Here is a 14,419-nt window from a genome sequence, read left to right as displayed (position 1 = left end):
ATAATCACGAAGCTTGATTATAGTTCGATTATTTTTCTTAGATTCACAATCTAACCTGATTAGTTTTATCCTTGGCTCACCAACTATAACCTTACAATGATTATTTTCTTAGGCTAACAATCAACCCCGATTGCTTTTGACCTTGGCTCACCAATCAAACCACTACAATGTTCAATTCAAGGCTTGGACCAACTCAAGTTTTTCATCCTAAGAAACTTAAAAGAAAATACAAAACTATAATTAATACAAAAGTTAAAGTTTAAAGAAATGAACACAAAGAAGCCCAAGAGAAGAGAATTTGAATTGGTTACTTGTTGGCTTGATTTCTTCTCTTTGAATGCTTAAGAGAGGTAGGTGGTGATCTTCAATAATGATGGCCTGACTTCTCTCAATTTAAGGATGATGGAAGGATAAGAGAATATCTAAAAATTACTTATTCCTTTTACTATTTTGCTTACAAACTTGAATGCACTAAAAAATAACTTGAATGGTCTTCAATGTGAGTTTCAAAAATTCTCTTTTATACTTCAAAGGATTTTCTTTTTATATTCTTGAGGTTTTCTACTACTTTAAGTTATCTAGAGAGACTGCATTAAGTGTTCTAGCCATTGGAATGAAAAAAATAGCCGTTGGAAATGATTGGGGGCAAAAAACCTATAGTTCTAAAAAACTAGCTGTTACAGTCACTGGGTCAACTTAACTTTTCTTTGAGGTGACTCAGTTTCTCATTAGATCGACTCACAAACCTTCTAGGTTGATTCAGTATCAAGTGGCTGAAAACTAATTTTCTGTCTTGACTTCTTCACTGCATCTTGGTTGGCTCGGGTCCTGTCTGAGTCGACTCAGTTGATCTTTGGATCGACTTAATGACCATTTGATCGGCTCAATAGATTTGATCCAAAATTTTATGTTTCTATCTTTATTTATTTTTCGAGACTAAGTCGGCTTAGATTTTTACAGGATCGACTCAGTTGGCGTGCTAAGTATGCCATGGGTTCTTAAACAGTTTTTCTTCTCTAATTTGATTTCTAGACTAGACTTGCCTTCTTAACTTGATTTAATCCTCATTAAATTTTTTTTCAAGATGTGTCTAGTCTAGAGTTTTTTTACTAAATTCTTGAGTGGTGGTTCTTTATTTAGTTATCGAGAAACACTTAAAAATTGTGAGCACTTAGAATTTGAAACTATACATCCTTATAAACAATATTAGTAACTTAACAATTTATACTCAAATACTTTTGTTATTATCAAAATCAATCCAGGCATCAACATAGGGGACTCGTTGAGCAAGGATTTGGCCTATCCAAATAGGCAAGTCACATGAGCATCATAGGATCATGCCTTGCAGGGATCCACGAAAGCCAATCAACCATGAAGTACAAGTGTGGCTTATAGAATTTTGATTGAGGTATATGCCGTAGAGCTGGGCCATGGATTAAGGATGGCCAAGAGGGTTGTGCCAAGAAGAGGATAACTTGATGCAAGGATCTGCCGATTGAATATATGTACTTGATGGGAGGACTTGGATTCCAATGTTGTGGCAGTGCATAAAGTACGAGCAGACTACAGACATAGGATGTAGGGTGGTATGTGCATGGACCTTTAGGACCGTGGCAATACATAGTGATGGATGAGCAGGTCATGAATATTGTCGAGCAGTATGGCCATTGATGAAAAGGCATATCGAGGATGTAAGATTGGGATCATGGCATAAGAGCTTGTGGGGGAGCTTGGATGGTGGAACCCAATAAGGCTTGGATGTACATGATTAACCATGGCTTCAATAGTCTATGGGGCATGTATGTTTGGCAGTTCGATTGAGCAATACTAGATATGGGTTTGCTTAAGCCTCATGCATAGCAGTGGCATTTCATTATCATGTCATATAGTTTGGGTCTGTGCATTTTTGGAGGATATCTTAATGGCTTGCAAATGAGTGGCACAGTGGTTATGTCATAGCATGAAAGTACTCAGAGGATCAAGACATCTTTAATGAGTAGCACTTGACTTAAGGGGCAAAGACATGGGGTTGGCACATAGGTGTCAAGTTATAGAGCACTCTTGAAAAGAGTCTACATTATGGCATGAAGGTGTGTTTGAGTGTTGTAGTTGATCCAAGGGGTCGAGTTGCTTGCGGGCACTCAAGAGTGTCACATGTGTTCAATCCAATGGAGCTGTTGGGTAGGGGCATAGAGGTGTATGCTTGGCTATAAGGCTAGACAACTGCTTGCTGATTTGGATGTCAAAAAGAAGGACTCAGGAAGGCTAGCCTTAGTATGAGGCATGTCAGAGCACCATATAGGTGTTTGGGTCAGAAAAACACTCACCTTATTAGAGCAATAGGTTTGCTAAGTCAATAGTTGATGTTGTGCTTGATGTTGGCTTATGATATATGTGGTATCAAGTTGCATGCATTTGGCATAGATATGGGGGTATCCAAAGTAGTGAAGATACCTAGAGATATTGAAGTCCAATGTCAGAGAGCTAGTTGTTTGAGTTTGTTTTTGGTGTCAAGGACTTAGAGTGTGCGAGCATGTTGCAGAGGCAATGTGCTCAATGCTAAATAATCATGGTTGCTCATCGAAGGCACGAGTAGATGGGAGCTTATGAATGTGAAAGTCTACCAGTTTATGGCTAAGAAAAAGAATTTAGGATGAAGAGTGCTCATGAATGCTGAAGCACTTAGGCTGCATGTAAAGTTGCAAGATAAAGCATCTCGAGGAACTAGAATCTCCAGTGTCCCTTCCAGTCATGAATTGGGGCCTCATAATCACTAGCCAATATGCTTTTCTTTCATGCCTTTCTTCTTTCATTGTTCGATATTCTAATCTCCTAGGTGTAGAGGAATCACACCAATCCATCCCAAACTTTGTGTTAAACTCTACTACGGTGACGATACTGTAGGGGAGGGTCAATTCTATCAGAGAGTACTCTACCACAAGGGCCTTAGCCAAGCATCACTCATCGGCCCAAAGCTGACCAATACAAAACCATGTGATCTGTCTAAGTAGAGCTGGATAAATTGACTAAGGCACTAGGATGTATCTTCAGTGCAGAGAAAGATGCAGCATCCAAATTTTAAAGTGCAGGCTGAGGTGAAGACTTGGAGAGTCAAGGGATCCAAATGCACAAAGATGGGGAACATTGAGAAGAGCCATTTCTTAGGGGGTTGATTGTGGCGCAAACACACTTGAATGGCAAAAATTGAACTAAACTTCATGGAACCGCTCTTAGGGTGAAGGCACCGGAAAGCCGAGGTACTAGAGGTAGATTATTGGCCAAGGGTGCTTACTCGCTGCATGTGCATGCGATGTTAGGTTGTAAGAGGTGAAGCACAAGGGCTATACCATGTTGGCCAAGGTGGCCATGATGCAGAATGGATTTATTGATTGAAGTACTTATGTGGACATATTGTGAGGCACTATAAGGCTCAGATGTCAGATGCAAGAGGGCATCAAGGCAATGGAGTCATAGAAGTGAGGCAGGTTAGTGGGGTGGTCCTGCATTAATACAATAGACTTAGGTTGAAGACAGAGAGGAAGTCAGGACAAGCTAAGAATTTTAGAAAACAACATGAACCATGGGTCTATAGAGGCAGATAATTGGAGCTTGGAGTGAAAATGGCTATGTCAAGGGACTCAAGCAAAAATGAAAGTGGCCTTCATTGGATATCAGGATCCCACTTGGTAGCATTGTATATCTCCATTAGTATCGGACAATGCAGAGATATGGAAGCGACCTGTTAGTACTTAGCATTAACGCGGTGTGGTATGGTCCAAAGGCATGGTGCTAAATAGTTAAGGTCAGAATTAATATTGGGTGGCAAGGTGGGTATGTAGCAAGTCCAGATGGTTGGAGATGAGTTTCCAGAGGAGACTGATGTAGAGCGCTGCTCCTAGATCAAGAAGGGTAAGAGTTAAGCCTTGGATGCAGTCCAAGGAGTGCCATTTTGTGTTGCAGGCGAGGGATTTAAAGAGGATGCTTTGGTAGAAGCAATGGCTACTCTTGGATTGAGGTATTCAGGAGTTAAGCCTTGGGAGAGTCCAAGGAGCGCCACAAAATTTTCAGTTGAAGTTGATGGTCAAAGGACCCAATAAGCTCAAAGGATGTAGTGGCCACTATCAAATTAGAGCAATTAGGATTTAAGCCTTAGCAGAGTTTAAGGAGTGCCATGTAGTTGGAAGGTCAGAAGACTATAGTGGAATAATAGAAGCAAAGGTCGATGTCTAGTTATGGAGCCATTGGGTCTTGTGGAAGAGTCAGTGTGGTGTAGATGATGGATTCTCAATAGCATAGAAAGGATCAACGACACCAAGGTCGTGAGGCTCTGACTTAAGGAACCATGATCATAGTGGTTGTAGTAGATGTTTTTTCATAGCGACCAATATTTAGAGTAGTAGTTTGGACATTGATGAGAGCATCATTAGCTTGAGTGGAGGAGAGTTATCATGGACTTAGCCATAAGCACATCGCAGGGGGTGCCAACATGGGCATGGCATGGTACTGCGAAGGATTGGCATGGGCCAAAATTTGCAATGCTTCTAGATACTTTGGAACCCTAGAAGTAGAGTTCAGATGGATGCCTCATTGGATATTAAGCAGAGCAATAGTTAGCCAAGGAGTAGCATAGCCATGGCATGATATCAGAGGCTCAGGAAGCTTGATATTTGGCATGGCTGTGTTGCCCAGCTATGCAACCCAAGAGGGGGGGTGAATTGGGTTTCTAAAAATTTTAAGCCCAACAAATAACTTATGAAGAACAAAACAATGGCTTTAAATCAATATTAATTACCTAAAGTAGTATTGCAAGGATATAATAAAGAAATAAGATAAAGCGATAAAGCACACCACAAACACAAGGATTTATAGTGGTTCGGTGCTAACCTTGCACCTACATCCACTCCCCAAGATCCCACTTGGGAATTTCAATCCACTATCCTTTGTATTCAACCCGAATACAAAACGTCGAAAACTCCGACACTAGCTATCCCAAGCTAGAATACAAGACGTCGGAAACTCCGACCCTAGCTATCCCAAGCTAGAACACTTGTTTCCCGGGTACAAGCAAACCCAAAACACTCCGATTTCAGGTTCGGATCAACCTTTCCTTGTTTTGGAAATCCTCCAAAAATAAGAGCAAGAACTCACAAAGAGTAAGAATATTTAGAGCACAGATGAATACAATAACAGCTCCTTAAATGAGCAAATATAACAATAAAAGCTTTACTCAAATGAAGAACCCCTTTTTCAGATTTTCTCAAGATGAATGAACGGTTGAACGCTTGAGAAGAGGTTGATTGTTGATTGAAGATCTCTTGAAAGCTTTGAACGATCTCTAGATCAAGGTTGAAACGATAGGCGTGAAGAATTCTCTCCTTGAAAGATCTTCCTTTTCTCTTTCACAATCTCTCTGGTATATTGTGGATCCTCTCTCTTTTTCTCTATGGATATTTCATTGATCTCAGGCTTTTTCTTGCAAATTTCAGATCCTCTCTTCTGTTCTTCTCTTTTTCCTCCTTTTTCTCTTCTCATTTGATTTCACGTTTGATCCGCTATTTAATCTGCAATTTCTTTCATCAAATTAAGCATTTTGTGGCATTAGAAGCAAGAGAAAATAATTTAGACAGATAAAGAGCCGTTAGAGGATTTTTAGAAAGCATAAATGGCAATTAAAATGGGCAAAAAAATAGCCGTTGCTGATATTTCCCGTCGCAGGGGTCGACTCATGAGTCGACTCATGCTTCAGGGGTCGACTCATGAGTCGATCTCTGTTGCAAAAACCAGAGAATGCTTTTCTGGAATTTCTTGGCTCAAATTAGCAGGGGTCGACTCATGAGTCGACTCATGCCTTGTGGGTCGACTCATGAGTCGACTCACAGGTCGTGCCAAGCCAGAAAACTAGCGTGCCAAGGAGAATTTTTGCGTGCCAATCAGCTCACAGTGCCATGAGTTGACTCATGAGTCGACTCATGCACTTCAAACCTTCATAACTTCAAAAATATAAGTCCAAACACAATGAAATTTTCACCAATAGATTTCAAATCATTTGTTCTATCAAATGGTACTATCAAATTAGGATTTTAGTAAAATTACGATTTTGCCCTTGAAGAGCATAAGGACTTTTTCATTTTAAAATATTGTATCCCTTCAATCTGCTTTGTAATCATCAAAATCAATCTAGGAGCAACAATCTCCCCCTTTTTGATGATGACAAAACATATGAACAAAAATATTTATGTTAAAGCATTAATTTCAAAAGAATCCATTATAGGTGTATATGCTTGAAAAGAGTATGATTCTTTTGGCATGTAATATAAATGCAAAAATAGTTTGTCCATTTTCTTTAAGATTTGAAAAGGGTATAGGATCATTTTGAGTTCAAGATTTATCAGAGCAAGAGAAGATAAATAACTTTTCTATGTATCAGAGCAAAAATAATTTTTACAATGATATCAGAAAAGATTTTATAATGTATCAGAGTAAGAAAATTTTTAATGTATCAGAGAAAATTTCATACAGTATCAGAGCAAATGTTATAATATATTAGAGAAACCTTCACACTGTATCGGATCAAATGTTATCATGTATCAGATCAAGTTGAAAGAAATTGTAGGATGTATCAGAGTAAAACAAATTTCTTATTGATGTATCAAGGTGAGTAAAATTTCAAAAGCAAGTTTGAATATCAGAGCTTATATATATAAAAAAAATACTTATTTGCATTGTACTCATGATTTTGCTTTTGATGGATAACTTTTTGTTAAAGTTCTGTCTGATACCAAATTTTGATACCAAAATTTCTCAAAGTTTTGTTTAATCTTTCAATCCTTATTTTTGTCTAATTTCTCCAATATTTATTTAATTTCTTCAATATTTGTTTTAATTTAATTTCTCCCCCTTTTTCTCATAATTTAGGATTTTGCTTTTTGTCCAATTTCAATTTTTGTTTAATTTTAATTTCTCCCCCTTTTTGACATCATCAAACATAGTTAACTCTTCCTTTTCTTTTTCTAAAATATTCTTTAATTTCTTCCTCTTTAGAGTTTTTCACAGATGTTTGCTCCCCCTTAATATAGCAATTATCAATAGCAAACAACAACAAGGAGAAGATAATATTTCAATAGATGTATCAGAGATTGAAATATAACCAAAATATAATCATTACAAAGATATAGGTAAAAGATGATTTCATTAATATCATAATTATTTCAATACATAAAATTCAACCAGCTAAATGTCAATACATGGCCCCAAGGTATAGATCCTAGAACAAGATACTAACTCCTAGAACCTAGTAAAGATCAAGATAAGTCAATGATCAAGACAAATCATGGATCGGAGTCATCAGATATGGTATGAGAAGATGATGGATCAGAAATGCGTCCTCTACCCCGTCTGCCTCTGCCACGAGTAGGAGAACGAGATGAACTGGGAGGCTGAGAACGCTGAGATACTAGGGCTGATACCATGAGTCTGATAGAATCAAGTACGTTCAGTGCTCTGAAAATAGATTGAAGTAGAGCAGTGAACTGGGTGGTAGCATGCTCACTCGATCCTCTGATCTCTTTCCTCAGTAGCTCATATCCACCTTCTAATGCTCCTCTGAGCCTTCCAGCCTCTGCAGTGAGGTCTGTGACCTCAATAGTAGACTCCTGTGGCTGGGGATGGGCCAATGCAAGAACTTGCCCCTGCAAGTCAAGAACTCTGCCAGTCAATCTCCAGACTGTGTCCTCAAGCTGCTGTATCCTGACGGACTGATCTGAAATCATCTGAAATACAGTGGAGATGTGGGGAGTAATGGTCTGATCAGAAGAAGTAGCTCCAGGTGCAAAAGAAGTACTACTCCACTGGCTAGACAACAAAGAAGCCACACGCTGAGATATATGCTCGATCTGATCATCAGCCAGTCTGAACTCTGATGGAGGTGCTCTGCTCTCTGGCTGATACAATGGTGTGGGCATCCTAGTAAACTCAGAAGGGCCAGCCTCAGTATCAGGAATGAACTGGGTATCTGGTGAAGCTGCCCTGAAATCATGTACAGGAGAAGATGGACCTTCTTCTTCTACTCTGCCTTCAGTTCTGTCTTCAGCTCTTTCCTCAGCTCTCTCCTCAGCTCTTTCTTCTGAGCCCTTGATCCAACCACCAACAGTCTTTGTAATTCCCATTCGGTGCAGGCTGTGTTGGTTGAAAGTGTCCACATGTGAGAGCTTGGTAGGTTTCTCCCCCTCACAGCTAACTCCAAACCTCCTAAATACTCTAGTAAGGACCATACCATAAGGCAAGTGTGCCTTGGATCTATTCAAAGTTTCTCTCATGGCCTCTATCATAAGTGCAGGGAGGTTTAGGGGGGTCTGAGTGATGATATGAAACATGACACATACATCTCTGTCAGATAGTAAGTCATGTCTACTACTCCTAGGAAAGAATAGTTTTGTCACAATCTGATGCAGGACCCTCATCTCAATGGATAATAGCTTTGCTTCCAATTTGTTTAAATTTCCTGAAAAATCTTCTCCTAAGATAATTCTGATCCCTTCTTCTTTAATTGGGAGTTCCATATATGAGTATCCTTCACTAGGCAACTGAAGTATCTCTCCCAATATCCTAGAATCCAAACAGATGTCAATCCCCTTTACAGTTGAAGTCACTGACCCACTTCCATAATTTAGGTTCTGGTAGAACTCTCTGACTAGATCAACATAGGTGACTTCCTTAAGAGAGCAATAAAGTTCCCATCCTTGATTTTTGATCTTGGTAGCAAAAGTAAAGCCTTCTTTCTCAAAGAACCAAAAATCTATATTTTTCCCGGTTTCTACTTTTCTATCAGAAAGAAGATTTACACTGGGGCTTATGGAGGATTGAGAGGGACCTTGAGCAGGTACTGAAACTGGATTGGGAACAGTGGAAGACTGAGCATGCCTTTTCTTTCGGACAATTTCCTCAGGCTCTCGGATTGATTTCCTTCTTTGGGGAAGTTTCATCTTTGGAGCCATATCCAATAAAGTAGCAGACAAGAAGACTTGAATTCAGTGGAGGAGGGATCACAAAAGAGTAAAGAAGAATTTTGGTGGAGAAAAGAAGTGGATTTTGAATGAACGGTGAAGTTCTAGGGCACGTTCCACCCGCGCCTATCACTGCGAGAAAGCACAGAAAAGTCCTTTTCAAGGAGGCGATTTTTGGTGGAGAGAAGGAGGGAGAATTGCCTCAGAATTGATCCTTGGATTTGGAGCAAAAAGAGTTGGAGAGAACGGCTTTCGGAAGGAAGACGACGAGAAGATGAGTCATCTCATAAACAGTGTTTCCCGTTTTAAAAACAATGAACCCGATGGAAGTTGGTGGGATTTACAAGTTTGCCATTGAGTCGACTCATGGGGGTCGACTCATGAAGTTCAGAAAATCAGGAAAAATGCAAATAAATTCCAAAAAAATTCAAAATTTTGGGAGAAAGAATTTTGCTCAATGATAAGTTTTTAGAGAGATAAAACTGAGCTTTTGGAACCAGGATAGTTGTTGGAAATTGAGCTCTAAGAATATTTGATAATAATTAAGAGAAGTTTAGGCAAATAGATCTAGAATTCCTAGATTTCTCCTAATTTCACAGAATCTATCCTCACTAAGGGCCTTTGTAAAAATATCAGCTAATTGATTTTCAGTGCTAATATATTCAAGAATTATATTTTTATTTTGAACATGCTCTCTTATGAAATGATGTCTTATTTCAATATGTTTAGATCTTGAGTGTTGTATTGGATTTTTAGATAGATTTATGGCACTTGTATTGTCACATTTTATTGGAGTTTCATTAAGTTTGATTCTAAAATCTTCGAGTTGTTGCTTAATCCACAAGATTTGAGCACAACAACTTCCGGCTGCAATGTATTCGGCCTCAGCCGTAGATAGTGCCACCGAATTTTGTTTCTTGCTAAACCATGAGATTAGGTTAACTCCAAGAAATTGGCAAGTTCCACTTGTGCTTTTTATATCTAATTTACATCCAGCAAAATCAGCATCAGAATATCCTAACAAATTAATTTGTGAGTCCTTAGAGTACCATAACCCTATAGTTTGTGTACCATTTAAGTATCTAAGGATTCTTTTAACAGCATTCAAATGAGATTCCTTAGGATTAGATTGATATCTTGCACATAAGCAAACACTAAACATGATATCAGGCCTACTTGCAGTTAGATATAATAATGAGCCAATCATACCTCTGTAGTATTTTAAGTCTACGCGTTTACCTTCATCATCCTTGTCAAGCTTACTTGAGGGACTCATTGGTGTGCCAATAGGTTTGCAGTTCTCCATTCCAAATCTTTTGAGTAGTTCCTTGGTGTACTTGCTTTGGGTGATGGAGATTCCCTCTTTTGATTGTTTGATTTGGAGTCCGAGAAAGAAGGTGAGTTCTCCCATCATGCTCATCTCGAACTCTCCCTGCATAAGCTTAGCAAAGTCTTGACAAAGGGATTCATTAGTAGACCCAAAAATTATGTCATCAACATAAATTTGTATAATTAGCATATCATTTTGGTTTCTTTTAATAAATAGAGTTGTATCCACATTGCCTCTTGAGAAACCATTATCTAGTAGAAATTTGCTTAGCCTTTCATACCATGCTCTAGGTGCTTGTTTTAAACCATATAAAGCTTTATTTAATTTGAAGACATGATTGAAAAAAGCATGATCTTCAAATCCAGGGGGTTGTTCTACATATACTTCTTCAGAAATATATCCATTTAAAAATGCACTTTTAACATCCATTTGAAATAGTTTGAATTTCATAAAGCAAGCGTAAGCAAGTAGAAGTCTAATGGCTTCTAATCTAGCAACAGGTGCAAAGGTTTCATCAAAATCAATTCCTTCTTCTTGATTATATCCCTTAGCAACCAGTCTTGCTTTATTTCTAATTACATTTTCATGCTCATCTAACTTGTTTCTAAAGACCCATTTTGTGCCAATTATTGAATAATCTTTAGGTCTTTTCACTAAGGTCCAAACATTATTTCTTTCAAATTGACTGAGTTCTTCTTGCATAGCATTAATCCAGTTATGATCATTTTCAGCTTCTTCAAAAGTTTTAGGTTCAAGTTGAGATACAAAAGCACAATGATTAAGTACATCTCTAAGTGAAGAACGTGTTTTTACCCCATGCATAGGATCACCGATAATTAATTCCTTAGGGTGGTTGTGAACATACCTCCATTCCTTGGGTATGTCATTTGTACCTTGAGGTTGTTCTTGAATTTCTTCACTTTTCTCATTTTGTTCATCTTCTTGATCCTTGTCTTCTGGAGTTGCTGAATCTTTCAGAGTGATCTCCTTCATACCTTCTATTAGTGGATCTGCATCATCAACACCCTCATTCTTCCTTGAAGGAGGATCGTTAGATTCATCAAAGACAACATGTATGGACTCCTCAACTACTAAGGTTCTTTTGTTGAACACTCTAAATGCTTTACTAGTGGAGGAGTAACCTAGAAGGATTGCTTCATCTGATTTTGCATCAAATTTACCAAGTTTCTCTTTGCCATTATTTAATACAAAACATCGGCAACCAAAAACATGAAAATAGGCAATATTTGATTTTCTTCCTTTCCAAAGTTCATAGGGGGTTTTCTTTAAAAATTGTCTTATTAAAGCATAATTTAAAATGTAACATGCTGTGTTAATAGCTTCTGCCCAAAAATATTTTGGAAGATTGCTTTCACAGAGCATGGTACGGGCCATTTCTTCTAAGGTTCTATTTTTCCTTTCAACTACCCCATTCTGTTGGGGTGTCCTAGGAGCAGAGAAGTTGTGGCCAATTCCATTTTCATCACAAAAATTTTCAAAGTCATGATTTTCAAATTCTGTTCCATGATCACTTTTAATATTTTGAATTGAAAAGCCTTTTTCATTAGTGACTTTCGATGAAATTTCGTGAAAATTTGAAAAGTTTTATTTTTGTGAGCTAAAAAGAAAACCCAAGTAAAACGAGAGTAATCATCAATTATTACAAATCCATATCGTTTTCCTCCTAGACTAGTGGTTTTAGTTGGTCCAAATAAATCCATATGTAAGAGCTCTAAAGGTCTAGAAGTTGAAATAGTATTTTTGGATTTAAATGATACTCTAGTTTGTTTACCTAATTGGCATGCATCACAAATTCTATCCTTTTCAAAATTTAGTTTTGGCAAACCGAGAACTAAATCCTTTTTAATTAATTTTGAAAGAGAATGCATGCTAATATGTGCAAGTCTACGATGCCACAGCCAACTAGTCTCATTTATTTTAGCATTTAAGGAAACTAGGCATTGCATGTCTAATTTAGTTAAATCATTCAAGTCTACCATATAAACATTTTCATGCCTATGTCCTATAAATTTAATGCCATCGTTAATAGGACTCGTCACAATGCATACAGATGATTCAAAACTTACTTTATACCCTTTATCACAGAATTGACTAATGCTAAGTAAGTTATGCTTTAAACCTTTAACAAGTAAAACATTCTCAATGTATTTGGAGGGAGTGATACCAATGTTACCTATCCCGATGATCTTTCCTTTGCCATTATCTCCAAAGGTGACCATCCCTCCATCCTTAGCATCAAGCGTGATGAATTGTGATTCATCACCAGTCATGTGTCTCGAGCATCCGCTGTCAAGATACCATTTTCTGTTTCCTTCTTGGGATGCTAGACACACCTACAGGCACAGATCAAGTTTCTGTCTTAGGTACCCAAGCTTTCTTGGGTCCTTTCAGGTTAGTCAGAATGGTTCCTTTTGGAACCCATATTTTCTTTGTGTTTGCATATTTGTTAATAAGACATGTGTATGATTTATGTCCTATTCTTCCACATTTAAAACAAGTAATATTTGTAGGCTTTTTGCTTGAATAATATGCATAAATATCCTTCAAAAAATTTTGTTTCTTCAGGGGTTTATAACCAAGTCCAGCCTTATCATATATAGCTTTCTGATTATCAAGGATCATATTTAGCTTGTTTGAACTTAAGGTGAACTTATCTACCATAGATTTCAGCCTGTTAATTTCATCCTTAAAGTTTTGATTTTCTTGAATCAATGTGAATTTTTCAATTGAAAGAATTTCGGCTTGTTTCACTAAGGACTGATTTTTCAATTTCAGCTCTTTGTTTTTCTTCCCTAGTTTCTTTAATTCATCAATTGAATCATAGAATGCTTCATGCAATTCTTCAAAAGTAAATTCACTAGTGGATTCAGAAGTTACCTCATTTTCATGTGCCATCAGGCACAGATTGGCTTGTTCGGTTGAGGTTTCTTCGTCGGAGCTTGAGTCATCACTCGCACTCCAGGTCGCCATTATTGCCTTCTTTTTGAATTTCTTTGGACCTTTCTTCAATTGAGGACATTCGGATCTGAAATATCCTGGCTTCTTGCACTCGTAGCATATAGGGGTTTGATCTTTCTCCTTTTCTATGCTTTGATCCCTTTTTGTAAATTTCTTTCTCATCCCCTGTTTCCTTTTTCTTAGAAACTTCTTGAATTTTCGGGTGATGAGAGCCATCTCCTCATCCTGATCTTCATCTTCAGAGTCATCTGTTTCATAATCAGGTGAAGTTGTAGATTTGAGGGCAATGGTTCTTTTCTTTTTGATTTCATCCTCTTGATGTTGCATCATGCTAAGTTCATGAGTCATCAAGGATCCAAGAAGCTCTTCTAGAGGTAGAGTGTTCAAGTCCTTTGCTTCTTGGATGGCAGTCACCTTGGCTTCCCAAGTTCTTGGCAGTGACCTGAGAATCTTCCTTACAAGTTCACTGTTAGTATAAGATTTGCCAAGACTCTTTAAACCATTGATTATATCAGTAAAATGAGTAAACATAGCAGTTATGGACTCATCATGCTCTATTTTGAATAATTCATATTTATGTACAAGCATGTTTATTTTAGACTCTTTTACTTGATTTGTTCCCTCATGGATGACTTCTAACCTATTCCATATTTCTTTAGCAGATGCACAAGTAGAAATGTGATTAAATTCACTAGCATCTAGTGCACAATAAAGAACATTCATAGCTTTGGCATTTAATTGTGCCAATTTCTTGTCAACCTCATCCCATTCTTTCTCGGGTTTGGTTGACTCCTCACCATCTATAATCTTGATGGGTGTGTAAGGACCATTCACTATGATACTCCACATATCATAGTCGAGTGCTTGTATAAAAATCTTCATCCGAGCTTTCCAATAGGTGTAATTAGACCCATTGAAAAGTGGAGGTCGGTTTGTTGATTGCCCCTCGGCTAGAGAAGTTCCAACATGGGTTGCCATAGATCTTTGGCTCTTTGATTGTTAGATCAAAGAAGGGCTAGAGCACTGGCTCTGATACCACTTGTTGCCCAGCTATGCAACCCAAGAGGGGGGGTGAATTGGGTTTCTAAAAATTTTAAGCCCAACAAAT

The sequence above is a fragment of the Elaeis guineensis genome, chromosome 13, assembly GCF_000442705.2.
Source record: "Elaeis guineensis isolate ETL-2024a chromosome 13, EG11, whole genome shotgun sequence".
NCBI classification, from domain to species: domain Eukaryota; kingdom Viridiplantae; phylum Streptophyta; class Magnoliopsida; order Arecales; family Arecaceae; genus Elaeis; species Elaeis guineensis.
Note: the sequence above shows the minus strand (reverse complement) of the source record.